General features: G+C 54.2%; 31 non-coding genes across 31 annotated transcripts; all 31 read left to right on the forward strand.

Moving 5' to 3' along the window:
* Nucleotides 1-7,274: 7,274 nt before the first annotated feature.
* TRNAL-CAA (transfer RNA leucine (anticodon CAA)) lies at nucleotides 7,275-7,386 on the forward strand. Its single transcript has 2 exons — nucleotides 7,275-7,312; nucleotides 7,341-7,386. It is a non-coding gene; the product is annotated as a tRNA-Leu (tRNA).
* Nucleotides 7,387-8,326: 940 nt separating this feature from the next.
* TRNAP-CGG (transfer RNA proline (anticodon CGG)) lies at nucleotides 8,327-8,398 on the forward strand. The gene has a single exon. It is a non-coding gene; the product is annotated as a tRNA-Pro (tRNA).
* Nucleotides 8,399-8,782: 384 nt separating this feature from the next.
* On the forward strand, nucleotides 8,783-8,855 carry TRNAV-UAC (transfer RNA valine (anticodon UAC)). The gene has a single exon. It is a non-coding gene; the product is annotated as a tRNA-Val (tRNA).
* Nucleotides 8,856-9,289: 434 nt separating this feature from the next.
* On the forward strand, nucleotides 9,290-9,361 carry TRNAP-AGG (transfer RNA proline (anticodon AGG)). The gene has a single exon. It is a non-coding gene; the product is annotated as a tRNA-Pro (tRNA).
* A 386-nt stretch (nucleotides 9,362-9,747) lies between these two features.
* Nucleotides 9,748-9,820, forward strand: TRNAV-AAC (transfer RNA valine (anticodon AAC)). The gene has a single exon. It is a non-coding gene; the product is annotated as a tRNA-Val (tRNA).
* A 295-nt stretch (nucleotides 9,821-10,115) lies between these two features.
* TRNAL-CAA (transfer RNA leucine (anticodon CAA)) lies at nucleotides 10,116-10,227 on the forward strand. Its single transcript has 2 exons — nucleotides 10,116-10,153; nucleotides 10,182-10,227. It is a non-coding gene; the product is annotated as a tRNA-Leu (tRNA).
* Nucleotides 10,228-11,167: 940 nt separating this feature from the next.
* TRNAP-CGG (transfer RNA proline (anticodon CGG)) lies at nucleotides 11,168-11,239 on the forward strand. Its single transcript has one exon. It is a non-coding gene; the product is annotated as a tRNA-Pro (tRNA).
* Nucleotides 11,240-11,623: 384 nt separating this feature from the next.
* Nucleotides 11,624-11,696, forward strand: TRNAV-UAC (transfer RNA valine (anticodon UAC)). Its single transcript has one exon. It is a non-coding gene; the product is annotated as a tRNA-Val (tRNA).
* A 434-nt stretch (nucleotides 11,697-12,130) lies between these two features.
* On the forward strand, nucleotides 12,131-12,202 carry TRNAP-AGG (transfer RNA proline (anticodon AGG)). The gene has a single exon. It is a non-coding gene; the product is annotated as a tRNA-Pro (tRNA).
* Nucleotides 12,203-12,587: 385 nt separating this feature from the next.
* TRNAV-AAC (transfer RNA valine (anticodon AAC)) lies at nucleotides 12,588-12,660 on the forward strand. The gene has a single exon. It is a non-coding gene; the product is annotated as a tRNA-Val (tRNA).
* Nucleotides 12,661-12,955: 295 nt separating this feature from the next.
* Nucleotides 12,956-13,067, forward strand: TRNAL-CAA (transfer RNA leucine (anticodon CAA)). Its single transcript has 2 exons — nucleotides 12,956-12,993; nucleotides 13,022-13,067. It is a non-coding gene; the product is annotated as a tRNA-Leu (tRNA).
* A 929-nt stretch (nucleotides 13,068-13,996) lies between these two features.
* TRNAP-CGG (transfer RNA proline (anticodon CGG)) lies at nucleotides 13,997-14,068 on the forward strand. Its single transcript has one exon. It is a non-coding gene; the product is annotated as a tRNA-Pro (tRNA).
* A 384-nt stretch (nucleotides 14,069-14,452) lies between these two features.
* Nucleotides 14,453-14,525, forward strand: TRNAV-UAC (transfer RNA valine (anticodon UAC)). Its single transcript has one exon. It is a non-coding gene; the product is annotated as a tRNA-Val (tRNA).
* Nucleotides 14,526-14,959: 434 nt separating this feature from the next.
* On the forward strand, nucleotides 14,960-15,031 carry TRNAP-AGG (transfer RNA proline (anticodon AGG)). The gene has a single exon. It is a non-coding gene; the product is annotated as a tRNA-Pro (tRNA).
* Nucleotides 15,032-15,417: 386 nt separating this feature from the next.
* Nucleotides 15,418-15,490, forward strand: TRNAV-AAC (transfer RNA valine (anticodon AAC)). Its single transcript has one exon. It is a non-coding gene; the product is annotated as a tRNA-Val (tRNA).
* A 295-nt stretch (nucleotides 15,491-15,785) lies between these two features.
* Nucleotides 15,786-15,897, forward strand: TRNAL-CAA (transfer RNA leucine (anticodon CAA)). The gene is made up of 2 exons: nucleotides 15,786-15,823; nucleotides 15,852-15,897. It is a non-coding gene; the product is annotated as a tRNA-Leu (tRNA).
* A 940-nt stretch (nucleotides 15,898-16,837) lies between these two features.
* TRNAP-CGG (transfer RNA proline (anticodon CGG)) lies at nucleotides 16,838-16,909 on the forward strand. Its single transcript has one exon. It is a non-coding gene; the product is annotated as a tRNA-Pro (tRNA).
* A 384-nt stretch (nucleotides 16,910-17,293) lies between these two features.
* Nucleotides 17,294-17,366, forward strand: TRNAV-UAC (transfer RNA valine (anticodon UAC)). Its single transcript has one exon. It is a non-coding gene; the product is annotated as a tRNA-Val (tRNA).
* A 434-nt stretch (nucleotides 17,367-17,800) lies between these two features.
* TRNAP-AGG (transfer RNA proline (anticodon AGG)) lies at nucleotides 17,801-17,872 on the forward strand. Its single transcript has one exon. It is a non-coding gene; the product is annotated as a tRNA-Pro (tRNA).
* Nucleotides 17,873-18,258: 386 nt separating this feature from the next.
* TRNAV-AAC (transfer RNA valine (anticodon AAC)) lies at nucleotides 18,259-18,331 on the forward strand. The gene has a single exon. It is a non-coding gene; the product is annotated as a tRNA-Val (tRNA).
* A 295-nt stretch (nucleotides 18,332-18,626) lies between these two features.
* Nucleotides 18,627-18,738, forward strand: TRNAL-CAA (transfer RNA leucine (anticodon CAA)). Its single transcript has 2 exons — nucleotides 18,627-18,664; nucleotides 18,693-18,738. It is a non-coding gene; the product is annotated as a tRNA-Leu (tRNA).
* A 940-nt stretch (nucleotides 18,739-19,678) lies between these two features.
* Nucleotides 19,679-19,750, forward strand: TRNAP-CGG (transfer RNA proline (anticodon CGG)). The gene has a single exon. It is a non-coding gene; the product is annotated as a tRNA-Pro (tRNA).
* A 384-nt stretch (nucleotides 19,751-20,134) lies between these two features.
* Nucleotides 20,135-20,207, forward strand: TRNAV-UAC (transfer RNA valine (anticodon UAC)). The gene has a single exon. It is a non-coding gene; the product is annotated as a tRNA-Val (tRNA).
* A 434-nt stretch (nucleotides 20,208-20,641) lies between these two features.
* Nucleotides 20,642-20,713, forward strand: TRNAP-AGG (transfer RNA proline (anticodon AGG)). Its single transcript has one exon. It is a non-coding gene; the product is annotated as a tRNA-Pro (tRNA).
* Nucleotides 20,714-21,098: 385 nt separating this feature from the next.
* On the forward strand, nucleotides 21,099-21,171 carry TRNAV-AAC (transfer RNA valine (anticodon AAC)). Its single transcript has one exon. It is a non-coding gene; the product is annotated as a tRNA-Val (tRNA).
* A 295-nt stretch (nucleotides 21,172-21,466) lies between these two features.
* TRNAL-CAA (transfer RNA leucine (anticodon CAA)) lies at nucleotides 21,467-21,578 on the forward strand. Its single transcript has 2 exons — nucleotides 21,467-21,504; nucleotides 21,533-21,578. It is a non-coding gene; the product is annotated as a tRNA-Leu (tRNA).
* A 929-nt stretch (nucleotides 21,579-22,507) lies between these two features.
* TRNAP-CGG (transfer RNA proline (anticodon CGG)) lies at nucleotides 22,508-22,579 on the forward strand. The gene has a single exon. It is a non-coding gene; the product is annotated as a tRNA-Pro (tRNA).
* Nucleotides 22,580-22,963: 384 nt separating this feature from the next.
* Nucleotides 22,964-23,036, forward strand: TRNAV-UAC (transfer RNA valine (anticodon UAC)). Its single transcript has one exon. It is a non-coding gene; the product is annotated as a tRNA-Val (tRNA).
* Nucleotides 23,037-23,470: 434 nt separating this feature from the next.
* On the forward strand, nucleotides 23,471-23,542 carry TRNAP-AGG (transfer RNA proline (anticodon AGG)). Its single transcript has one exon. It is a non-coding gene; the product is annotated as a tRNA-Pro (tRNA).
* Nucleotides 23,543-23,928: 386 nt separating this feature from the next.
* Nucleotides 23,929-24,001, forward strand: TRNAV-AAC (transfer RNA valine (anticodon AAC)). The gene has a single exon. It is a non-coding gene; the product is annotated as a tRNA-Val (tRNA).
* Nucleotides 24,002-24,296: 295 nt separating this feature from the next.
* Nucleotides 24,297-24,408, forward strand: TRNAL-CAA (transfer RNA leucine (anticodon CAA)). The gene is made up of 2 exons: nucleotides 24,297-24,334; nucleotides 24,363-24,408. It is a non-coding gene; the product is annotated as a tRNA-Leu (tRNA).
* The last annotated feature ends 113 nt before the right edge of the window (nucleotides 24,409-24,521 follow it).

A 24,521-nucleotide genomic window follows, 5' to 3' on the forward strand; every position in this document is an offset into this window, starting at 1 on the left:
GGGAGACCAGATGGCCGAGGGGATCCTGGAGACCAGATGGCCGAGGGGATCCGGGAGACCAGATGGCCGAGGGGATCCGGGCGACCAGATGGCCGGGCACGAAAGGGACGCCATCCGGTCGCCCCGTGCCCCCACGAAGGAGGGAGCGGGCGCCCGGGGCATGGCGGGCCGGAGGCCCGGGGCCCCAGCCGGGCCACAGCCATGGAGGCTGCCAGGGGCCGGCGGGCCCTCCAACCCGGGGCCCGCTTACACCTTGACAAGCAGGGGAGGCCTGCAAGGGACCGACGGACCCCTGTCCTGGGCCCTGGGTGGAGCGGCAGCCCGGGGGACCGGGCCCAGGGCCGGAGCGCCCGACCCGGGGCCCCGACCGGGCCCCTGGACCCAGCCGGGGCTCCCAGGCCCGGAGGCACAGGGGAAGCATCCCCGGGCCCGCCGGACCCCGTCCCGGGCACCCTGCCCCACGGCAGGACCCAGGATGGAGCCCGGGGTGGGGAGGCCACCCTCCCCGGGGCCCTCAGGGGCCCCGGATGGAGCTCCTGAACACAGACAAGCAAGGGGAGGCTCCCCGGGCACATCGGAACCCCTTTCCGGGCCCTTGGCAGTGCGGCAGGCTGGGAGACAGGGCCCAGGGCCTGAGCACCCGACCCGGGGCCCGCCCGGGCCCCTGGACCCAGCCGGGGCTCCCAAGCCCGGAGGCGCATGGGACGCCTCCCCGGTCCCTCCGGACCCCGTCCCGGGCACCCTGCCACGCAGCAGGACCAAGGACAGAGCCCGGGGTGGGGAGGCCGCCCTCCCCGGGCCCTCAGGGGCCCTAGCCACTGCTCCTGAACCCAGCCAAGCAAGGGGAGGCTCCCCGGGCACATCGGAACCCCTTCCCGGGCCCTTGGCCGTGCGGCAGGCTGGGAGACAGGGCCCAGGGCCTGAGCACCCGACCCGGGGCCCGCCCGGGCCCCTGGACCCAGCCGGGGCTCCCAAGCCCGGAGGCGCATGGGACGCCTCCCCGGTCCCTCCGGACCCCGTCCCGGGCACCCTGCCACGCAGCAGGACCAAGGACAGAGCCCGGGGTGGGGAGGCCGCCCTCCCCGGGCCCTCAGGGGCCCTAGCCACTGCTCCTGAACCCAGCCAAGCAAGGGGAGGCTCCCCGGGCACATCGGAACCCCTTCCCGGGCCCTTGGCCGTGCGGCAGGCTGGGAGACAGGGCCCAGGGCCGGAGCTCCCCGACCCGGGGCCCGCCCGGGCCCCTGGACCCAGCCGGGGCTCCCTAGCCCGGAGGCGCATGGGACGCCTCCCCGGTCCCTCCGGACCCCGTCCCGGGCACCCTGCCACGCAGCAGGACCAAGGACAGAGCCCGGGGTGGGGAGGCCGCCCTCCCCGGGCCCTCAGGGGCCCTAGCCACTGCTCCTGAACCCAGCCAAGCAAGGGGAGGCTCCCCGGGCACATCGGAACCCCTTCCCGGGCCCTTGGCAGTGCGGCAGGCTGGGAGACAGGGCCCAGGGCCGGAGCACCCGACCCAGGGCCCGGCCGGGCCCCTGGACGCAGCCGGGGCTCCCAAGCCCGGAGGTGCATGGGACGCCTCCCCGGTCCCTCCGGACCCCGTCCCGGGCACCCTGCCACGCAGCAGGACCAAGGACAGAGCCCGGGGTGGGGAGGCCGCCCTCCCCGGGCCCTCAGGGGCCCTAGCCACTGCTCCTGAACCCAGCCAAGCAAGGGGAGGCTCCCCGGGCACATCGGAACCCCTTCCCGGGCCCTTGGCAGTGCGGCAGGCTGGGAGACAGGGCCCAGGGCCGGAGCACCCGACCCGGGGCCCGGCCGGGCCCCTGGACGCAGCCGGGGCTCCCAAGCCCGGAGGTGCATGGGACGCCTCCCCGGTCCCTCCGGACCCCGTCCCGGGCACCCTGCCACGCAGCAGGACCAAGGACAGAGCCCGGGGTGGGGAGGCCGCCCTCCCCGGGCCCTCAGGGGCCCTAGCCACTGCTCCTGAACCCAGCCAAGCAAGGGGAGGCTCCCCGGGAACAACGGAACCCATTCCTAGGCCCTTGGCAGTGCGGTAGGCTGGAAGACAGGGACCAGGGCCGGAGCACCCCACCCGGGGCCCGCCCGGGCCCCTGGACCCAGCCGGGGCTCCCAAGCCCGGAGGCGCATGGGACGCCTCCCCGGACCCATGGAGCCCGTCCTGGGCATTGAGCCATGCCGTTGGCCTGGAGATGGGTGCCCCGGACGCCCGGGGGAGGTCTGTCTGGGACACATGGAGCCCGTCCTGGGCATTGAACCATGCCGTTGGCCTGGAGAAGGGAGCCCCGGACGCCCGGGGGAGGACTGCCCGGTACCCGTGGAGCCCTTCCCGGGTACTTTGCAACGCCGTTGGCCTCCTGGAGATGGGTGCCCCGAACGCCCGGGGGGTGGGCTGCCCGGGACCCGTGGAGCCCGTCCTGGGCACTCTGACCTGCTGTTGGCCCGGGGGAGGGACCCCAGACGACCGGGACCCGTGGAGCCCGTCCTTGGCACTCTGACAAGCCGTTGGCCCGGGGAAGGGAGCCCCAGACGACCGGGACCTGTGGAGCCCGTCCTGGGCACTCCTGTATGCCGTTGGCCCGGGGAAGGGAGCCCCGGACACCCGGGACCCGTGGAGCCCGTCCTGGGCACTCCTGTATGCCGTTGGCCCGGGGAAGGGAGCCCCGGACGTCCGGGACCCGTGGAGCCCGTCCTGGGCACTCTGAAATGCTTTGGCCCGGGGAAGGGAGCCCCGGACACCCGGGGGGGAGGACTGCCCGGGACCCGTAGAACTCCTCCTGGGCACTCTGACATGCCGCTGGCCCGGGGAAGGGTGCCCCGGACGCCCGGGGCCCGTGGAGCCCGTCCTGGGCACTCTGACAAGCCGTTGGCCCAGGGAAGGGAGACCTGGACGCCCGGAACCCGTGGAGCCCGTCCTGGGCACTCTGAAATGCTTTGGCCCGGGGAAGGGAGCCCCGGACGCCCGGGGGAGGACTGCCCGGGACCCGTGGAACTGGTCCTGGGCACTCTGACATGCCGCTGGCCCGGGGAAGGGTGCCCCGGATGACCGGGGCCCGTGGAGCCCGTCCTGGGCACTCTGACATGCCGCTGGCCCGGGGAAGGGAGCCCCAGACGCCTGGGGCCCGTGGAGCCCGTCCCGGGCACTCTGCCATGCCGTCAGCCTGGATGGAGCCCCGGACGCCCGGGGGGGGGCGAAGGCCCGGGACGCATGGAGCCTGTCCCGGGCACTCTGCCATGCCGTCGGCCTGGATGGAGCACCGGACGCCCGGGGGACGACTGCCCAAGAGCCATGGAGCCCGTCCTGGGCAATTTGACATGCAGTTGGCCTGGAGGAAGGAAGCTCCGGGTGGCCTAGGGAGGTGTTGCCCAGGCATATCCCATCTGGTCCCCATGGCAGAGAACCACCAACCCTGGTGGGGTGTCCGGGCATACCCTGCCACATAGTAATCCGGAGGCAAATTACCCCCCTTTCTTGCAATCTGTGCACGCGAGGTGACAGAGGGGACCCAAGGCGTGAAAGAACCCGACCTCATGGAGCCCTCGCTGGGATCCGGGAGGCGAATGGCACCTCATTAAGACTTCCAGGGAAGTTCGGCCATCTGGTCCCCCCCATAGGAAAGCGTTGCGGGCGACCAGATGCCCGAGGGGATCCGGGCGACCAGATGGCCGAGGGAATCCGGGCGACCAGATGGCTGGGCATGGAGGTGAAGCCGCCTGGACTCTTCCCCACCCCGTCCCCGTCCCGGGACGAATGCCCGGGACGCATGGAGCCCGTCCTGGCCACTTGACGTCCCGTCCTGGGCATTGAACCATGCCGTCGGCCTGGAGAAGGGAGCCCCCGGACACCCGGGGGAGGACTGCCCGGTACCCGTGGAGCCCTTCCCGGGTACTTTGCAACGCCGTTGGCCTCCTGGAGATGGGTGCCCCAGATGCCCGGGGGTGGGCTGCCCGGGACCCATGGAGCCCGTCCTGGGCACTTTTACATGCCGTCGGCCTGGAGGTGGGTGCCCTGGACGCCCGGGGGAGGCCTGCCCGGGACCCGTGGAGCCCCTCCCGGGTACTTTGCCAATGCCGTTTGCCTCATGGAGATGGGTGCCCCGGACGCCCGGGGGAGGACTGCCCGGTACCCGTGGAGTCCTTTCCGGGTACTTTGCAACGCCGTTGGCCTCCTGGAGATATGTGCCCCGAACGCCCGGGGGGAGGGCTGTCCGGGGCCCATGGAGCCCGTCCTGGGCACTGTGACATGCCGTCGGCCTGGAGGTGGGAGCCCCGGACGCCCGGGGGAATGCTGCCCGGGACCCGTGGAGCCCTTCCCGGGTACTTTGCCATCCCGTTGGCCTCCTGGAGATGGGTGCCCCGGACGCCCGGGGGAGGTCTGTCCGGGGCCCATGGAGCCCGTCCTGGGCAGTGTGACATGCCGTCGGCCTAAAGGTGGGAGCCACGGACGCCCGGGGGAAGGCTGCCCGGGACCCGTGGAGCCCGTCCCGGGTACTTTGCCGTCCCGTTGGCCTCCTGGAGATGGGTGCCCCGGACGCCCGGGGGAGGTCTGTCCGGGGCCCATGGAGCCCGTCCTGGGCAGTGTGACATGCCGTCGGCCTAAAGGTGGGAGCCCCGGACGCCCGGGGGAAGGCTGCCCGGGACCCGTGGAGCCCTTCCCGGGTACTTTGCCATCCCGTTGGCCTCATGGAGATGGGTGCCCCGGACGCCCAGGGGAGGTCTGTCCGGGACACGTGGAGCCCGTCCTGGGCATTGAGCCATGCCGTTGGCCCGGAGAATGGAGCCCCCAGACACCCGGGGGAGGTGTTGCCCAGGCATATCTCATCTGGTCCCCCGGGCAGAGAACCACCAGCCCTGGAGAGGTGTTTGGGCGTACCCTGCCCCTAGTAATCCGGAGGGAAATTACCCCCCTTTCTTGCAATCCGTGCACGCGAGGTGACAGAGGGGACCCAAGGCGTAAAAGAACCCGACCTCATGGAGCCCTAGCTGGGATCCAGGAGCCGAATGGCACCTCATCGGGACTTCCAGGGAAGCCCGGCCATCTGGTCGCCCCATTGGAAAGCATCGCGGGCGACCAGAGGGCCGGGATCGAAAGGACTCCCAGCTCCCCATCCATCCCAAGCCTTCGCGGTAGGGTTCCTGACTGCCTGCCCACGCAAGGCAGGGCTCTTGGACCCCGGCTGGGCCTCAGGCGCAGGTTGGACCACCGGAGCTCTAGGGCCCGGACGACCTGGGGGAGGAATGCCCGGGACCCGTGGAGCCCGTCCTGGGTACTTTGACATGCCGTCGGCCTGGAGGTGGGTGCCCCGGACGCCCCGGGGGAAGCTGCCCGGGACCCATGGAGCCCGTCCTGGGTACTTTGACATTCCGTCGGCCTGGAGGTGGGAGCCCCGGACGCCCGGGGGGAGGTCTGCCCGGGACCCATGGAGCCCGTCCTGGGTACTTTGCCAATGCCGTTGGCCTCATGGAGATGGGTGCCCCGGACGCCCGGGGGACGAATGCCCGGGACGCATGGAGCCCGTCCTGGGCACTTTTCCATGCCTTCGGCCTGGAGCCCCCAGACACCCAGGGGAGGACCACCGTGAAAACCATGGAGCCCGACCCGGGCACTCTGCCATACCGTCAGCCTAGATGGAGCCCCGGACGCCCAGGGGACGAATGCCCGGGACGCATGGAGCCCGTCCTGGGCACTTTTCAATGCCGTCAGCCTGGATGGAGCCCCGGACGCCCGGGGGACGACTGCCCAGGAGCCATGGAGCCCGTCCTGGGCAATTTGACATGCCGTTGGCCTGGAGGAAGGAAGCCCCGGGTGGCCTAGGGAGGTGTTGCCCAGGCATAGCCCATCTGGTCCCCATGGCAGAGAACCACCAGCCTCGGAGGGGTGTCCGGGTGTACCCTTCTCCCTAGTAATCCGGAGGAAAATTACCCCCTTTTCTTGTAATCTGTGCACGCGAGGTGACAGAGGGGACCCAAGGCGCGAATGTACCCAACCTCCTGGAGCCCTCGCTGGGATCCGGGCGGCGAATGGCACCTCATCGGGACTTCCAGGGAAGTTCGGCCATCTGGTCGCCCCATAGGAAAGCGTTGCGGGCGACCAGATGCCCGAGGGGATCCGGGCGACCAGATGGCCGAGGGAATCTGGTCGATCAGATGGCTGGACACGGAAGTGAAGCCGCCTGGACTCTCCCGACCCTGTCCCCGTCCCCGTGCCCGTGCCCGGGACGCATGGAGCCCGTCCTGGGCACTTTTCCATGCCTTCGGCCTGGAGCCCCCAGACACCCAGGGGAGGACCACCGTGAAAGCCATGGAGCCCGACCCGGGCACTCTGCCATGCCGTCGGCCTGGATGGAGCCCCGGACGCCCGGGGGACAAATGCCCGGGACGCATGGAGCCCGTCCTGGGCACTTTTCCATGCCTTCGGCCTGGAGCGCCCCGACACCCTGGGGAGGACCACCGTGAAAACCATGGAGCCCGACCCGGGCACTCTGCCATACCGTCAGCCTGGATGTAGCCCCGGACGCCCGGGGGACGAATGCCCGGGACGCATGGAGCCCGTCCCGGGCACTCTGCCATGCCGTCCCGACAAATTCGTACGGACTCCTAACCTTACGACACGGATCGGAATCGAGCCCTCTCTGACCCAGCAGTTTCAGGCGCCCGGGGGACGAATGCCCGGGACGCATGGAGCCCGACCCGGGCACACTGCCTTGCCGCCGGCCTGGATGGAGCCCCGGACGCCCGGGGGACGAATGCCCGGGACGCATGGAGCCCGTCCCGGGCACTCTGCCATGCCGTCGGCCTGGATGGAGCCCCGGACGCCCGGGGGACGACTGCCCAAGAGCCATGGAGCCCATCCCGGGCACTCTGCCATGCCGTCCCGACAAATTCGTACGGACTCCTAACCTTCCGACACGGATCGGAATCGAGCCCTTTCTGACCCAGCAGATTTCAGGTTGATTTGCTATATACTTTACGTACGATTTTATGGGGGCCGATTCCGATCCGGTACGTAAAAGCAAATACGACCGACATGTCGGACAACCACGTACACCCAGGGGATAGGACTGCCCGGGTCACATGGACCCCGTCCTGGGCACTCTGATCTGCCGCCGGCGCCGGGGATCGAACCGTGATCACCAGATGGGGATATCCCAAAAATCTGGCATGGATACGGCCCGCCAGGACAGGTTTGGGCACCCCTGTTGTAAGTGGAAACATTGGCAGGTGCAGATAGAAGAGTTAGACCTAAGCCCCCCTCATGAGCCGTCAGGATGGCCGAGTGGTCTAAGGCACCAGACTCAAGAGAGCTTGATCTTCAGTGTAGCTGAGCCTTCTGGTCTCCTCATGGAGGCGTGGGTTCAAATCCCACTTCTGACAGGTCCCTTTTACACCCGTAAATCTTCCTGTTTTTTGCAGTGTGTTCCCGGCAAACACCACAATCTTTGCAGGAACCTGTAGCATGTGAAGAGAAATCCACCAACAATCAGGCTGGGCCCTCAATCACAATTCCATGGATTTCTGGAAATGACACCTCAGGCACACCTTCCATTAAATTTGCACTCCATCACAGTAACTGCCATGCTGGGTTTCTAACTAAGCAGTTGATCCCATCATTTGTTGTGAGGCTCTCCTGCCACCTTTTGGGCAGAGAAGGCACTGTCCCTGCAAAAACACAGGCAGACATGTTCAACAGGGCTTCCTGGTTATGTGGGAGGAGCAGAATGCCATTGGTCCCCCCTTGCAAATTCTAATTTACATAAGGAAGACAGAGAGGTAGCTGGGAGTAGGCACTGCACACGGGCATTGCACTCTCTCCTATGATTTGCAGCCAATTCTAGATTGAGGCAGGAGGAAAGGAGGTGACTCGCCCAACAATGGCTATACTGAGAAGTCAGCCACTCTGGGTCTCCCAGGTGAGTGTTTCAGGCCTGTGAGCCACTCATATAAATCTCGCCTGATCGAGCCTGATCGAGCGCTGAGCGAGCGCGTTTGAATCCAAATATCAAACCCCTCTTTCTCAGGCGCAGGAAATGGTGGGCCCTTCATTGCTTCTGGTTTGGAAGTCTATGGGGCAAGGGTCCAGGACTTGCAGAGGAGAACAATTGCCAGAAAGTGCTTGCTGTTCTCATCTGTGCCTTTTTTCTGCTCACTGGCTGATAGGAGATTGGCTGCCCCCTTTCTTGCTAGAGTGAAAAAACAACAACTTGAGAGAAAACATGACGTTGTGAGGCTCACTTAGAGGGAGACTAGCCAAATAGCCCTGCTTTTTTTCTGAAAGACGCTTCAGAAATTGTTCAAAATGTCTCCTGGCCACTCAGGCTCGTTGGTCTAGGGGTATGATTCTCGCTTCGGGTGCGAGAGGTCCCTGGTTCAAATCCCGGACGAGCCCATGCCGTGGACATTTTCAGGATGCTTGTAATATAGGAGCATTTCTTCTTTTCAATGCTATGAGACGCTGTGTATGTCGAGAAAGTTCCTTACCCTGCACGCTATTTTCCACTTGTGGCGGGATAAAGGAGTGCAGGACTTCTTTGCAACTGCTTTTCTGGGCCAGACCAGCATGGTAGGAACATTACATGCATAGTGTTTTTCTAGTGTAATTTCAGGATATGGTTTCAAAATCGCCTCTTGGAATAAAAGTGGTCCTCATTCCTGTCTTCCAAAGAAATAGAGACCGGGTAAGGAGAGCCCAACTTTGAGCTTCAAGGACATTGGCCCTTAGTCTGTGCATTCCAGCCCAATACATGCCAACAAGATTCCTGAGTTAGTGTCTGTTTCTGTAGTGTAGTGGTTATCACGTTCGCCTTACACGCGAAAGGTCCCTGGTTCGAGACCGGGCAGAAACAGCGGTTTGCTGTTTTTAACAGTGTTTGCCTTTACTGGCTGACTTTATAGGAAAGCTGAGATAATAGAGGCTGTCTATCCCTCACCAACCTGACGTAGTGTGCTCCAGGGATCTCAGTGACAGCTCGAAAAGAGAAGTGACGATAGCTTGCGCCATTCGCTTGCTCGCCCTTTGCTCTGAAGGGTGGGCCTACTTCATGAAAGCAAGGAATGAGAGCAGAAATGCTTTTCTTGTCCTCACCGCAAGCAGACACTTAGAGAAAACAAACTGTCTGAAGGACAGAGGCTTTTTAATTTCTTGTTTGATGACGGCCATGGAAAAGACAGCAATCATATTGCAGAAGAGAGCAACATGTGCAGTTGCTTGCTTTGGGTGAAGCATTCACCGACTAGCTGCCACTAACCCCTGGAGCCATGTCAGAGGTGACTCTTGCGTGGCTCGTTGGTCTAGGGGTATGATTCTCGCTTAGGGTCCGAGAGGTCCCGGGTTCAAATCCCGGACGAGCCCTTTTTAGAGCTAAACATACAAATCGTACTAAAAATGCACTATGCCTGACTATTTCTAGTAATACTCGGTTGATTTTTTGCTTAACATATTCCTAACCTCAGTAGAAAAATGGATCACCGTGCTTTTTCTGCCTACCTGCTTAGTCTCAGTGTGTCCCAGGTGATGCTTTCCCAAGCTGTACTCGCAGACATTTAGGCATCAGATATTTGTCTGTCGATGCCTGCACAAGTAAATTTTGAATACGTCTAATTGCAAGCATGTTGGATGATATCTTTGAGGTTTTCACACTTGTTCTGCACATTCTGAGCCGCTGCTGATACAGCAGAATAGAAGTAGGGTGAAGCCGTGAGAGGAACTTTGCTTTAACAGTAGCCAGCAGCAAGGTCGTTTCTGTAGTGTAGTGGTCATCACGTTCGCCTAACACGCGAAAGGTCCCCGGTTCGAGACCGGGCAGAAACACTGAGCGTTGGCTGCTTTTATGTGCACACTCTAAAACCTTATTATCTGAATGCAAGTTTAAGAAGAGGTGGTCTTTGAACACAGTGAGCCGTGGGAAACTTTCTTTACCTTTGCAAGACGAAACAAAGTTATCTGCATCCATCATCTGGGGGTCGTTCTTGTGCCTATTTTTATTTTGTTTAAGCTATGTTGTATTGTTGGGGCCTTTACACCTGTGACATTGCTGTGAAGGTTGTAAGTGGAAACATTGGCAGGTGCAGATAGAAGAGTTAGACCTAAGCCCCCCTCATGAGCCGTCAGGATGGCCGAGTGGTCTAAGGCGCCAGACTCAAGAGAGCTTGATCTTCAGTGTAGCTGAGCCTTCTGGTCTCCTCATGGAGGCGTGGGTTCAAATCCCACTTCTGACAGGTCCCTTTTACACCCGTAAATCTTACTGTTTTTTGCAGTGCGTTCCCGGCAAACACCACAATCTTTGCAGGAACCTGTAGCATGTGAAGAGAAATCCACCAACAATCAGGCTGGGCCCTCAATCACAATTCCATGGATTTCTGGAAATGACACCTCAGGCACACCTTCCATTAAATTTGCACTCCATCACAGTAACTGCCATGCTGGGTTTCTAACTAAGCAGTTGATCCCATCATTTGTTGTGAGGCTCTCCTGCCACCTTTTGGGCAGAGAAGGCACTGTCCCTGCAAAAACACAGGCAGACATGTTCAACAGGGCTTCCTGGTTATGTGGGAGGAGCAGAATGCCATTGGTCCCCCCTTGCAAATTCTAATTTACATAAGGAAGACAGAGAGGTAGCTGGGAGTAGGCACTGCACACGGGCATTGCACTCTCTCCTATGATTTGCAGCCAATTCTAGATTGAGGCAGGAGGAAAGGAGGTGACTCGCCCAACAATGGCTATACTGAGAAGTCAGCCACTCTGGGTCTCCCAGGTGAGTGTTTCAGGCCTGTGAGCCACTCATATAAATCTCGCCTGATCGAGCCTGATCGAGCGCTGAGCGAGCGCGTTTGAATCCAAATATCAAACCCCTCTTTCTCAGGCGCAGGAAATGGTGGGCCCTTCATTGCTTCTGGTGTGGAAGTCTATGGGGCAAGGGTCCAGGACTTGCAGAGGAGAACAATTGCCAGAAAGTGCTTGCTGTTCTCATCTGTGCCTTTTTTCTGCTCACTGGCTGATAGGAGATTGGCTGCCCCCTTTCTTGCTAGAGTGAAAAAACAACAACTTGAGAGAAAACATGACGTTGTGAGGCTCACTTAGAGGGAGACTAGCCAAATAGCCCTGCTTTTTTTCTGAAAGACGCTTCAGAAATTGTTCAAAATGTCTCCTGGCCACTCAGGCTCGTTGGTCTAGGGGTATGATTCTCGCTTCGGGTGCGAGAGGTCCCGGGTTCAAATCCCGGACGAGCCCATGACGTGGACATTTTCAGGATGCTTGTAATATAGGAGCATTTCTTCTTTTCAATGCTATGAGACGCTGTGTATGTCGAGAAAGTTCCTTACCCTGCACGCTATTTTCCACTTGTGGCGGGATAAAGGAGTGCAGGACTTCTTTGCAACTGCTTTTCTGGGCCAGACCAGCATGGTAGGAACATTACATGCATAGTGTTTTTCTAGTGTAATTTCAGGATATGGTTTCAAAATCGCCTCTTGGAATAAAAGTGGTCCTCATTCCTGTCTTCCAAAGAAATAGAGACCGTGTAAGGAGAGCCCAACTTTGAGCTTCAAGGACATTGGCCCTTAGTCTGTGCATTCCAGCCCAATACATGCCAACAAGATTCCTGAGTTAGTGTCTGTTTCTGTAGTGTAGTGGTTATCACGTTCGCCTTACACGCGAAAGGTCCCTGGTTCGAGACCGGGCAGAAACAGCGGTTTGCTGTTTTTAACAGTGTTTGCCTTTACTGGCTGACTTTATAGGAAAGCTGAGATAATAGAGGCTGTCTATCCCTCACCAACCTGACGTAGTGTGCTCCAGGGATCTCAGTGACAGCTCGAAAAGAGAAGTGACGATAGCTTGCGCCATTCGCTTGCTCACCCTTTGCTCTGAAGGGTGGGCCTACTTCATGAAAGCAAGGAATGAGAGCAGAAATGCTTTTCTTGTCCTCACCGCAAGCAGACACTTAGAGAAAACAAACTGTCTGAAGGACAGAGGCTTTTTAATTTCTTGTTTGATGACGGCCATGGAAAAGACAGCAATCATATTGCAGAAGAGAGCAACATGTGCAGTTGCTTGCTTTGGGTGAAGCATTCACCGACTAGCTGCCACTAACCCCTGGAGCCATGTCAGAGGTGACTCTTGCGTGGCTCGTTGGTCTAGGGGTATGATTCTCGCTTAGGGTGCGAGAGGTCCCGGGTTCAAATCCCGGACGAACCCTTTTTAGAGCTAAACATACAAATCGTACTAAAAATGCACTATGCCTGACTATTTCTAGTAATACTCGGTGCATTGTTGCGCAACATATTCCTAACCTCAGAAGAAAAATGGATCACCGTGCTTTTTCTGCCTACCTGCTTAGTCTCAGTGTGTCCCAGGTGATGCTTTCCCAAGCTGTACTCACAGACATTTAGGCATCAGATATTTGTCTGTCGATGCCTGCACAAGTAAATTTTGAATACGTCTAATTGCAAGCATGTTGGATGATATCTCTGAGGTTTTCACACTTGTTCTGCACATTCTGAGCCGCTGCTGATACAGCAGAATAGAAGTAGGGTGAAGCCTTGAGAGGAACTTTGCTTTAACAGTAGCAAGCAGCAAGGTCGTTTCTGTAGTGTAGTGGTCATCACGTTCGCCTAACACGCGAAAGGTCCCCGGTTCGAGACCGGGCAGAAACACTGAGCGTTGGCTGCTTTTATGTGCACACTCTAAAACCTTATTATCTGAATGCAAGTTTAAGAAGAGGTGGTCTTTGAACACAGTGAGCCGTGGGAAACTTTCTTTACCTTTGCAAGACGAAACAAAGTTATCTGCATCCGTCATCTGGGGGTCGTTCTTGTGCCTATTTTTATTTTGTTTAAGCTATGTTGTATTGTTGGGGCCTTTACACCTGTGACATTGCTGTGAAGGTTGTAAGTGGAAACATTGGCAGGTGCAGATAGAAGAGTTAGACCTAAGCCCCACTCATGAGCCGTCAGGATGGCCGAGTGGTCTAAGGCGCCAGACTCAAGAGAGCTTGATCTTCAGTGTAGCTGAGCCTTCTGGTCTCCTCATGGAGGCGTGGGTTCAAATCCCACTTCTGACAGGTCCCTTTTACACCCGTAAATCTTCCTGTTTTTTGCAGTGCGTTCCCGGCAAACACCACAATCTTTGCAGGAACCTGTAGCATGTGAAGAGAAATCCACCAACAATCAGGCTGGGCCCTCAATCACAATTCCATGGATTTCTGGAAATGACACCTCAGGCACACCTTCCATTAAATTTGCACTCCATCACAGTAACTGCCATGCTGGGTTTCTAACTAAGCAGTTGATCCCATCATTTGTTGTGAGGCTCTCCTGCCACCTTTTGGGCAGAGAAGGCACTGTCCCTGCAAAAACACAGGCAGACATGTTCAACAGGGCTTCCTGGTTATGTGGGAGGAGCAGAATGCCATTGGTCCCCCCTTGCAAATTCTAATTTACATAAGGAAGACAGAGAGGTAGCTGGGAGTAGGCACTGCACACGGGCATTGCACTCTCTCCTATGATTTGCAGCCAATTCTAGATTGAGGCAGGAGGAAAGGAGGTGACTCGCCCAACAATGGCTATACTGAGAAGTCAGCCACTCTGGGTCTCCCAGGTGAGTGTTTCAGGCCTGTGAGCCACTCATATAAATCTCGCCTGATCGAGCCTGAGCGAGCGCGTTTGAATCCAAATATCAAACCCCTCTTTCTCAGGCGCAGGAAATGGTGGGCCCTTCATTGCTTCTGGTGTGGAAGTCTATGGGGCAAGGGTCCAGGACTTGCAGAGGAGAACAATTGCCAGAAAGTGCTTGCTGTTCTCATCTGTGCCTTTTTTCTGCTCACTGGCTGATAGGAGATTGGCTGCCCCCTTTCTTGCTAGAGTGAAAAAACAACAACTTGAGAGAAAACATGACGTTGTGAGGCTCACTTAGAGGGAGACTAGCCAAATAGCCCTGCTTTTTTTCTGAAAGACGCTTCAGAAATTGTTCAAAATGTCTCCTGGCCACTCAGGCTCGTTGGTCTAGGGGTATGATTCTCGCTTCGGGTGCGAGAGGTCCCGGGTTCAAATCCCGGACGAGCCCATGACGTGGACATTTTCAGGATGCTTGTAATATAGGAGCATTTCTTCTTTTCAATGCTATAAGACGCTGTGTATGTCGAGAAAGTTCCTTACCCTGCACGCTATTTTCCACTTGTGGCGGGATAAAGGAGTGCAGGACTTCTTTGCAACTGCTTTTCTGGGCCAGACCAGCATGGTAGGAACATTACATGCATAGTGTTTTTCTAGTGTAATTTCAGGATATGGTTTCAAAATCGCCTCTTGGAATAAAAGTGGTCCTCATTCCTGTCTTCCAAAGAAATAGAGACCGGGTAAGGAGAGCCCAACTTTGAGCTTCAAGGACATTGGCCCTTAGTCTGTGCATTCCAGCCCAATACATGCCAACAAGATTCCTGAGTTAGTGTCTGTTTCTGTAGTGTAGTGGTTATCACGTTCGCCTTACACGCGAAAGGTCCCTGGTTCGAGACCGGGCAGAAACAGCGGTTTGCTGTTTTTAACAGTGTTTGCCTTTACTGGCTGACTTTATAGGAAAGCTGAGATAATAGAGGCTGTCTATCCCTCACCAACCTGACGTAGTGTGCTACAGGGATCTCAGTGACAGCTCGAAAAGAGAAGTGACGATAGCTTGCGCCATTCGCTTGCTCGCCCTTTGCTCTGAAGGGTGGGCCTACTTCATGAAAGCAAGGAATGAGAGCAGAAATGCTTTTCTTGTCCTCACCGCAAGCAGACACTTAGAGAAAACAAACTGTCTGAAGGACAGAGGCTTTTTAATTTCTTGTTTGATGACGGCCATGGAAAAGACAGCAATCATATTGCAGAAGAGAGCAACATGTGCAGTTGCTTGCTTTGGGTGAAGCATTCACCGACTAGCTGCCACTAACCGCTGGAGCCATGTCAGAGGTGACTCTTGCGTGGCTCGTTGGTCTAGGGGTATGATTCTCGCTTAGGGTGCGAGAGGTCCCGGGTTCAAATCCCGGACGAGCCCTTTTTAGAGCTAAACATACAAATCGTACTAAAAATGCACTATGCCTGACTATTTCTAGTAATACTCGGTTGATTTTTTGCTTAACATATTCCTAACCTCAGTAGAAAAATGGATCACCGTGCTTTTTCTGCCTACCTGCTTAGTCTCAGTGTGTCCCAGGTGATGCTTTCCCAAGCTGTACTCGCAGACATTTAGGCATCAGATATTTGTCTGTCGATGCCTGCACAAGTAAATTTTGAATACGTCTAATTGCAAGCATGTTGGATGATATCTTTGAGGTTTTCACACTTGTTCTGCACATTCTGAGCCGCTGCTGATACAGCAGAATAGAAGTAGGGTGAAGCCTTGAGAGGAACTTTGCTTTAACAGTAGCAAGCAGCAAGGTCGTTTCTGTAGTGTAGTGGTCATCACGTTCGCCTAACACGCGAAAGGTCCCCGGTTCGAGACCGGGCAGAAACACTGAGCGTTGGCTGCTTTTATGTGCACACTCTAAAACCTTATTATCTGAATGCAAGTTTAAGAAGAGGTGGTCTTTGAACACAGTGAGCCGTGGGAAACTTTCTTTACCTTTGCAAGACGAAACAAAGTTATCTGCATCCATCATCTGGGGGTCGTTCTTGTGCCTATTTTTATTTTGTTTAAGCTATGTTGTATTGTTGGGGCCTTTACACCTGTGACATTGCTGTGAAGGTTGTAAGTGGAAACATTGGCAGGTGCAGATAGAAGAGTTAGACCTAAGCCCCCCTCATGAGCCGTCAGGATGGCCGAGTGGTCTAAGGCACCAGACTCAAGAGAGCTTGATCTTCAGTGTAGCTGAGCCTTCTGGTCTCCTCATGGAGGCGTGGGTTCAAATCCCACTTCTGACAGGTCCCTTTTACACCCGTAAATCTTCCTGTTTTTTGCAGTGCGTTCCCGGCAAACACCACAATCTTTGCAGGAACCTGTAGCATGTGAAGAGAAATCCACCAACAATCAGGCTGGGCCCTCAATCACAATTCCATGGATTTCTGGAAATGACACCTCAGGCACACCTTCCATTAAATTTGCACTCCATCACAGTAACTGCCATGCTGGGTTTCTAACTAAGCAGTTGATCCCATCATTTGTTGTGAGGCTCTCCTGCCACCTTTTGGGCAGAGAAGGCACTGTCCCTGCAAAAACACAGGCAGACATGTTCAACAGGGCTTCCTGGTTATGTGGGAGGAGCAGAATGCCATTGGTCCCCCCTTGCAAATTCTAATTTACATAAGGAAGACAGAGAGGTAGCTGGGAGTAGGCACTGCACACGGGCATTGCACTCTCTCCTATGATTTGCAGCCAATTCTAGATTGAGGCAGGAGGAAAGGAGGTGACTCGCCCAACAATGGCTATACTGAGAAGTCAGCCACTCTGGGTCTCCCAGGTGAGTGTTTCAGGCCTGTGAGCCACTCATATAAATCTCGCCTGATCGAGCCTGATCGAGCGCTGAGCGAGCGCGTTTGAATCCAAATATCAAACCCCTCTTTCTCAGGCGCAGGAAATGGTGGGCCCTTCATTGCTTCTGGTTTGGAAGTCTATGGGGCAAGGGTCCAGGACTTGCAGAGGAGAACAATTGCCAGAAAGTGCTTGCTGTTCTCATCTGTGCCTTTTTTCTGCTCACTGGCTGATAGGAGATTGGCTGCCCCCTTTCTTGCTAGAGTGAAAAAACAACAACTTGAGAGAAAACATGACGTTGTGAGGCTCACTTAGAGGGAGACTAGCCAAATAGCCCTGCTTTTTTTCTGAAAGACGCTTCAGAAATTGTTCAAAATGTCTCCTGGCCACTCAGGCTCGTTGGTCTAGGGGTATGATTCTCGCTTCGGGTGCGAGAGGTCCCTGGTTCAAATCCCGGACGAGCCCATGCCGTGGACATTTTCAGGATGCTTGTAATATAGGAGCATTTCTTCTTTTCAATGCTATGAGACGCTGTGTATGTCGAGAAAGTTCCTTACCCTGCACGCTATTTTCCACTTGTGGCGGGATAAAGGAGTGCAGGACTTCTTTGCAACTGCTTTTCTGGGCCAGACCAGCATGGTAGGAACATTACATGCATAGTGTTTTTCTAGTGTAATTTCAGGATATGGTTTCAAAATCGCCTCTTGGAATAAAAGTGGTCCTCATTCCTGTCTTCCAAAGAAATAGAGACCGGGTAAGGAGAGCCCAACTTTGAGCTTCAAGGACATTGGCCCTTAGTCTGTGCATTCCAGCCCAATACATGCCAACAAGATTCCTGAGTTAGTGTCTGTTTCTGTAGTGTAGTGGTTATCACGTTCGCCTTACACGCGAAAGGTCCCTGGTTCGAGACCGGGCAGAAACAGCGGTTTGCTGTTTTTAACAGTGTTTGCCTTTACTGGCTGACTTTATAGGAAAGCTGAGATAATAGAGGCTGTCTATCCCTCACCAACCTGACGTAGTGTGCTCCAGGGATCTCAGTGACAGCTCGAAAAGAGAAGTGACGATAGCTTGCGCCATTCGCTTGCTCGCCCTTTGCTCTGAAGGGTGGGCCTACTTCATGAAAGCAAGGAATGAGAGCAGAAATGCTTTTCTTGTCCTCACCGCAAGCAGACACTTAGAGAAAACAAACTGTCTGAAGGACAGAGGCTTTTTAATTTCTTGTTTGATGACGGCCATGGAAAAGACAGCAATCATATTGCAGAAGAGAGCAACATGTGCAGTTGCTTGCTTTGGGTGAAGCATTCACCGACTAGCTGCCACTAACCCCTGGAGCCATGTCAGAGGTGACTCTTGCGTGGCTCGTTGGTCTAGGGGTATGATTCTCGCTTAGGGTCCGAGAGGTCCCGGGTTCAAATCCCGGACGAGCCCTTTTTAGAGCTAAACATACAAATCGTACTAAAAATGCACTATGCCTGACTATTTCTAGTAATACTCGGTTGATTTTTTGCTTAACATATTCCTAACCTCAGTAGAAAAATGGATCACCGTGCTTTTTCTGCCTACCTGCTTAGTCTCAGTGTGTCCCAGGTGATGCTTTCCCAAGCTGTACTCGCAGACATTTAGGCATCAGATATTTGTCTGTCGATGCCTGCACAAGTAAATTTTGAATACGTCTAATTGCAAGCATGTTGGATGATATCTTTGAGGTTTTCACACTTGTTCTGCACATTCTGAGCCGCTGCTGATACAGCAGAATAGAAGTAGGGTGAAGCCGTGAGAGGAACTTTGCTTTAACAGTAGCCAGCAGCAAGGTCGTTTCTGTAGTGTAGTGGTCATCACGTTCGCCTAACACGCGAAAGGTCCCCGGTTCGAGACCGGGCAGAAACACTGAGCGTTGGCTGCTTTTATGTGCACACTCTAAAACCTTATTATCTGAATGCAAGTTTAAGAAGAGGTGGTCTTTGAACACAGTGAGCCGTGGGAAACTTTCTTTACCTTTGCAAGACGAAACAAAGTTATCTGCATCCATCATCTGGGGGTCGTTCTTGTGCCTATTTTTATTTTGTTTAAGCTATGTTGTATTGTTGGGGCCTTTACACCTGTGACATTGCTGTGAAGGTTGTAAGTGGAAACATTGGCAGGTGCAGATAGAAGAGTTAGACCTAAGCCCCACTCATGAGCCGTCAGGATGGCCGAGTGGTCTAAGGCGCCAGACTCAAGAGAGCTTGATCTTCAGTGTAGCTGAGCCTTCTGGTCTCCTCATGGAGGCGTGGGTTCAAATCCCACTTCTGACAGGTCCCTTTTACACCCGTAAATCTTACTGTTTTTTGCAGTGCGTTCCCGGCAAACACCACAATCTTTGCAGGAACCTGTAGCATGTGAAGAGAAATCCACCAACAATCAGGCTGGGCCCTCAATCACAATTCCATGGATTTCTGGAAATGACACCTCAGGCACACCTTCCATTAAATTTGCACTCCATCACAGTAACTGCCATGCTGGGTTTCTAACTAAGCAGTTGATCCCATCATTTGTTGTGAGGCTCTCCTGCCACCTTTTGGGCAGAGAAGGCACTGTCCCTGCAAAAACACAGGCAGACATGTTCAACAGGGCTTCCTGGTTATGTGGGAGGAGCAGAATGCCATTGGTCCCCCCTTGCAAATTCTAATTTACATAAGGAAGACAGAGAGGTAGCTGGGAGTAGGCACTGCACACGGGCATTGCACTCTCTCCTATGATTTGCAGCCAATTCTAGATTGAGGCAGGAGGAAAGGAGGTGACTCGCCCAACAATGGCTATACTGAGAAGTCAGCCACTCTGGGTCTCCCAGGTGAGTGTTTCAGGCCTGTGAGCCACTCATATAAATCTCGCCTGATCGAGCCTGATCGAGCGCTGAGCGAGCGCGTTTGAATCCAAATATCAAACCCCTCTTTCTCAGGCGCAGGAAATGGTGGGCCCTTCATTGCTTCTGGTGTGGAAGTCTATGGGGCAAGGGTCCAGGACTTGCAGAGGAGAACAATTGCCAGAAAGTGCTTGCTGTTCTCATCTGTGCCTTTTTTCTGCTCACTGGCTGATAGGAGATTGGCTGCCCCCTTTCTTGCTAGAGTGAAAAAACAACAACTTGAGAGAAAACATGACGTTGTGAGGCTCACTTAGAGGGAGACTAGCCAAATAGCCCTGCTTTTTTTCTGAAAGACGCTTCAGAAATTGTTCAAAATGTCTCCTGGCCACTCAGGCTCGTTGGTCTAGGGGTATGATTCTCGCTTCGGGTGCGAGAGGTCCCGGGTTCAAATCCCGGACGAGCCCATGACGTGGACATTTTCAGGATGCTTGTAATATAGGAGCATTTCTTCTTTTCAATGCTATGAGACGCTGTGTATGTCGAGAAAGTTCCTTACCCTGCACGCTATTTTCCACTTGTGGCGGGATAAAGGAGTGCAGGACTTCTTTGCAACTGCTTTTCTGGGCCAGACCAGCATGGTAGGAACATTACATGCATAGTGTTTTTCTAGTGTAATTTCAGGATATGGTTTCAAAATCGCCTCTTGGAATAAAAGTGGTCCTCATTCCTGTCTTCCAAAGAAATAGAGACCGTGTAAGGAGAGCCCAACTTTGAGCTTCAAGGACATTGGCCCTTAGTCTGTGCATTCCAGCCCAATACATGCCAACAAGATTCCTGAGTTAGTGTCTGTTTCTGTAGTGTAGTGGTTATCACGTTCGCCTTACACGCGAAAGGTCCCTGGTTCGAGACCGGGCAGAAACAGCGGTTTGCTGTTTTTAACAGTGTTTGCCTTTACTGGCTGACTTTATAGGAAAGCTGAGATAATAGAGGCTGTCTATCCCTCACCAACCTGACGTAGTGTGCTCCAGGGATCTCAGTGACAGCTCGAAAAGAGAAGTGACGATAGCTTGCGCCATTCGCTTGCTCACCCTTTGCTCTGAAGGGTGGGCCTACTTCATGAAAGCAAGGAATGAGAGCAGAAATGCTTTTCTTGTCCTCACCGCAAGCAGACACTTAGAGAAAACAAACTGTCTGAAGGACAGAGGCTTTTTAATTTCTTGTTTGATGACGGCCATGGAAAAGACAGCAATCATATTGCAGAAGAGAGCAACATGTGCAGTTGCTTGCTTTGGGTGAAGCATTCACCGACTAGCTGCCACTAACCCCTGGAGCCATGTCAGAGGTGACTCTTGCGTGGCTCGTTGGTCTAGGGGTATGATTCTCGCTTAGGGTGCGAGAGGTCCCGGGTTCAAATCCCGGACGAACCCTTTTTAGAGCTAAACATACAAATCGTACTAAAAATGCACTATGCCTGACTATTTCTAGTAATACTCGGTGCATTGTTGCGCAACATATTCCTAACCTCAGAAGAAAAATGGATCACCGTGCTTTTTCTGCCTACCTGCTTAGTCTCAGTGTGTCCCAGGTGATGCTTTCCCAAGCTGTACTCACAGACATTTAGGCATCAGATATTTGTCTGTCGATGCCTGCACAAGTAAATTTTGAATACGTCTAATTGCAAGCATGTTGGATGATATCTCTGAGGTTTTCACACTTGTTCTGCACATTCTGAGCCGCTGCTGATACAGCAGAATAGAAGTAGGGTGAAGCCTTGAGAGGAACTTTGCTTTAACAGTAGCAAGCAGCAAGGTCGTTTCTGTAGTGTAGTGGTCATCACGTTCGCCTAACACGCGAAAGGTCCCCGGTTCGAGACCGGGCAGAAACACTGAGCGTTGGCTGCTTTTATGTGCACACTCTAAAACCTTATTATCTGAATGCAAGTTTAAGAAGAGGTGGTCTTTGAACACAGTGAGCCGTGGGAAACTTTCTTTACCTTTGCAAGACGAAACAAAGTTATCTGCATCCGTCATCTGGGGGTCGTTCTTGTGCCTATTTTTATTTTGTTTAAGCTATGTTGTATTGTTGGGGCCTTTACACCTGTGACATTGCTGTGAAGGTTGTAAGTGGAAACATTGGCAGGTGCAGATAGAAGAGTTAGACCTAAGCCCCACTCATGAGCCGTCAGGATGGCCGAGTGGTCTAAGGCGCCAGACTCAAGAGAGCTTGATCTTCAGTGTAGCTGAGCCTTCTGGTCTCCTCATGGAGGCGTGGGTTCAAATCCCACTTCTGACAGGTCCCTTTTACACCCGTAAATCTTCCTGTTTTTTGCAGTGCGTTCCCGGCAAACACCACAATCTTTGCAGGAACCTGTAGCATGTGAAGAGAAATCCACCAACAATCAGGCTGGGCCCTCAATCACAATTCCATGGATTTCTGGAAATGACACCTCAGGCACACCTTCCATTAAATTTGCACTCCATCACAGTAACTGCCATGCTGGGTTTCTAACTAAGCAGTTGATCCCATCATTTGTTGTGAGGCTCTCCTGCCACCTTTTGGGCAGAGAAGGCACTGTCCCTGCAAAAACACAGGCAGACATGTTCAACAGGGCTTCCTGGTTATGTGGGAGGAGCAGAATGCCATTGGTCCCCCCTTGCAAATTCTAATTTACATAAGGAAGACAGAGAGGTAGCTGGGAGTAGGCACTGCACACGGGCATTGCACTCTCTCCTATGATTTGCAGCCAATTCTAGATTGAGGCAGGAGGAAAGGAGGTGACTCGCCCAACAATGGCTATACTGAGAAGTCAGCCACTCTGGGTCTCCCAGGTGAGTGTTTCAGGCCTGTGAGCCACTCATATAAATCTCGCCTGATCGAGCCTGAGCGAGCGCGTTTGAATCCAAATATCAAACCCCTCTTTCTCAGGCGCAGGAAATGGTGGGCCCTTCATTGCTTCTGGTGTGGAAGTCTATGGGGCAAGGGTCCAGGACTTGCAGAGGAGAACAATTGCCAGAAAGTGCTTGCTGTTCTCATCTGTGCCTTTTTTCTGCTCACTGGCTGATAGGAGATTGGCTGCCCCCTTTCTTGCTAGAGTGAAAAAACAACAACTTGAGAGAAAACATGACGTTGTGAGGCTCACTTAGAGGGAGACTAGCCAAATAGCCCTGCTTTTTTTCTGAAAGACGCTTCAGAAATTGTTCAAAATGTCTCCTGGCCACTCAGGCTCGTTGGTCTAGGGGTATGATTCTCGCTTCGGGTGCGAGAGGTCCCGGGTTCAAATCCCGGACGAGCCCATGACGTGGACATTTTCAGGATGCTTGTAATATAGGAGCATTTCTTCTTTTCAATGCTATAAGACGCTGTGTATGTCGAGAAAGTTCCTTACCCTGCACGCTATTTTCCACTTGTGGCGGGATAAAGGAGTGCAGGACTTCTTTGCAACTGCTTTTCTGGGCCAGACCAGCATGGTAGGAACATTACATGCATAGTGTTTTTCTAGTGTAATTTCAGGATATGGTTTCAAAATCGCCTCTTGGAATAAAAGTGGTCCTCATTCCTGTCTTCCAAAGAAATAGAGACCGGGTAAGGAGAGCCCAACTTTGAGCTTCAAGGACATTGGCCCTTAGTCTGTGCATTCCAGCCCAATACATGCCAACAAGATTCCTGAGTTAGTGTCTGTTTCTGTAGTGTAGTGGTTATCACGTTCGCCTTACACGCGAAAGGTCCCTGGTTCGAGACCGGGCAGAAACAGCGGTTTGCTGTTTTTAACAGTGTTTGCCTTTACTGGCTGACTTTATAGGAAAGCTGAGATAATAGAGGCTGTCTATCCCTCACCAACCTGACGTAGTGTGCTACAGGGATCTCAGTGACAGCTCGAAAAGAGAAGTGACGATAGCTTGCGCCATTCGCTTGCTCGCCCTTTGCTCTGAAGGGTGGGCCTACTTCATGAAAGCAAGGAATGAGAGCAGAAATGCTTTTCTTGTCCTCACCGCAAGCAGACACTTAGAGAAAACAAACTGTCTGAAGGACAGAGGCTTTTTAATTTCTTGTTTGATGACGGCCATGGAAAAGACAGCAATCATATTGCAGAAGAGAGCAACATGTGCAGTTGCTTGCTTTGGGTGAAGCATTCACCGACTAGCTGCCACTAACCGCTGGAGCCATGTCAGAGGTGACTCTTGCGTGGCTCGTTGGTCTAGGGGTATGATTCTCGCTTAGGGTGCGAGAGGTCCCGGGTTCAAATCCCGGACGAGCCCTTTTTAGAGCTAAACATACAAATCGTACTAAAAATGCACTATGCCTGACTATTTCTAGTAATACTCGGTTGATTTTTTGCTTAACATATTCCTAACCTCAGTAGAAAAATGGATCACCGTGCTTTTTCTGCCTACCTGCTTAGTCTCAGTGTGTCCCAGGTGATGCTTTCCCAAGCTGTACTCGCAGACATTTAGGCATCAGATATTTGTCTGTCGATGCCTGCACAAGTAAATTTTGAATACGTCTAATTGCAAGCATGTTGGATGATATCTTTGAGGTTTTCACACTTGTTCTGCACATTCTGAGCCGCTGCTGATACAGCAGAATAGAAGTAGGGTGAAGCCTTGAGAGGAACTTTGCTTTAACAGTAGCAAGCAGCAAGGTCGTTTCTGTAGTGTAGTGGTCATCACGTTCGCCTAACACGCGAAAGGTCCCCGGTTCGAGACCGGGCAGAAACACTGAGCGTTGGCTGCTTTTATGTGCACACTCTAAAACCTTATTATCTGAATGCAAGTTTAAGAAGAGGTGGTCTTTGAACACAGTGAGCCGTGGGAAACTTTCTTTACCTTTGCAAGACGAAACAAAGTTATCTGCATCCATCATCTGGGGGTCGTTCTTGTGCCTATTTTTATTTTGTTTAAGCTATGTTGTATTGTTGGGGCCTTTACACCTGTGACATTGCTGTGAAGGTTGTAAGTGGAAACATTGGCAGGTGCAGATAGAAGAGTTAGACCTAAGCCCCCCTCATGAGCCGTCAGGATGGCCGAGTGGTCTAAGGCACCAGACTCAAGAGAGCTTGATCTTCAGTGTAGCTGAGCCTTCTGGTCTCCTCATGGAGGCGTGGGTTCAAATCCCACTTCTGACAGGTCCCTTTTACACCCGTAAATCTTCCTGTTTTTTGCAGTGCGTTCCCGGCAAACACCACAATCTTTGCAGGAACCTGTAGCATGTGAAGAGAAATCCACCAACAATCAGGCT

Source organism: Lissotriton helveticus, chromosome 10, assembly GCF_964261635.1.
Source record: "Lissotriton helveticus chromosome 10, aLisHel1.1, whole genome shotgun sequence".
Lineage (NCBI taxonomy): Eukaryota > Metazoa > Chordata > Amphibia > Caudata > Salamandridae > Lissotriton > Lissotriton helveticus.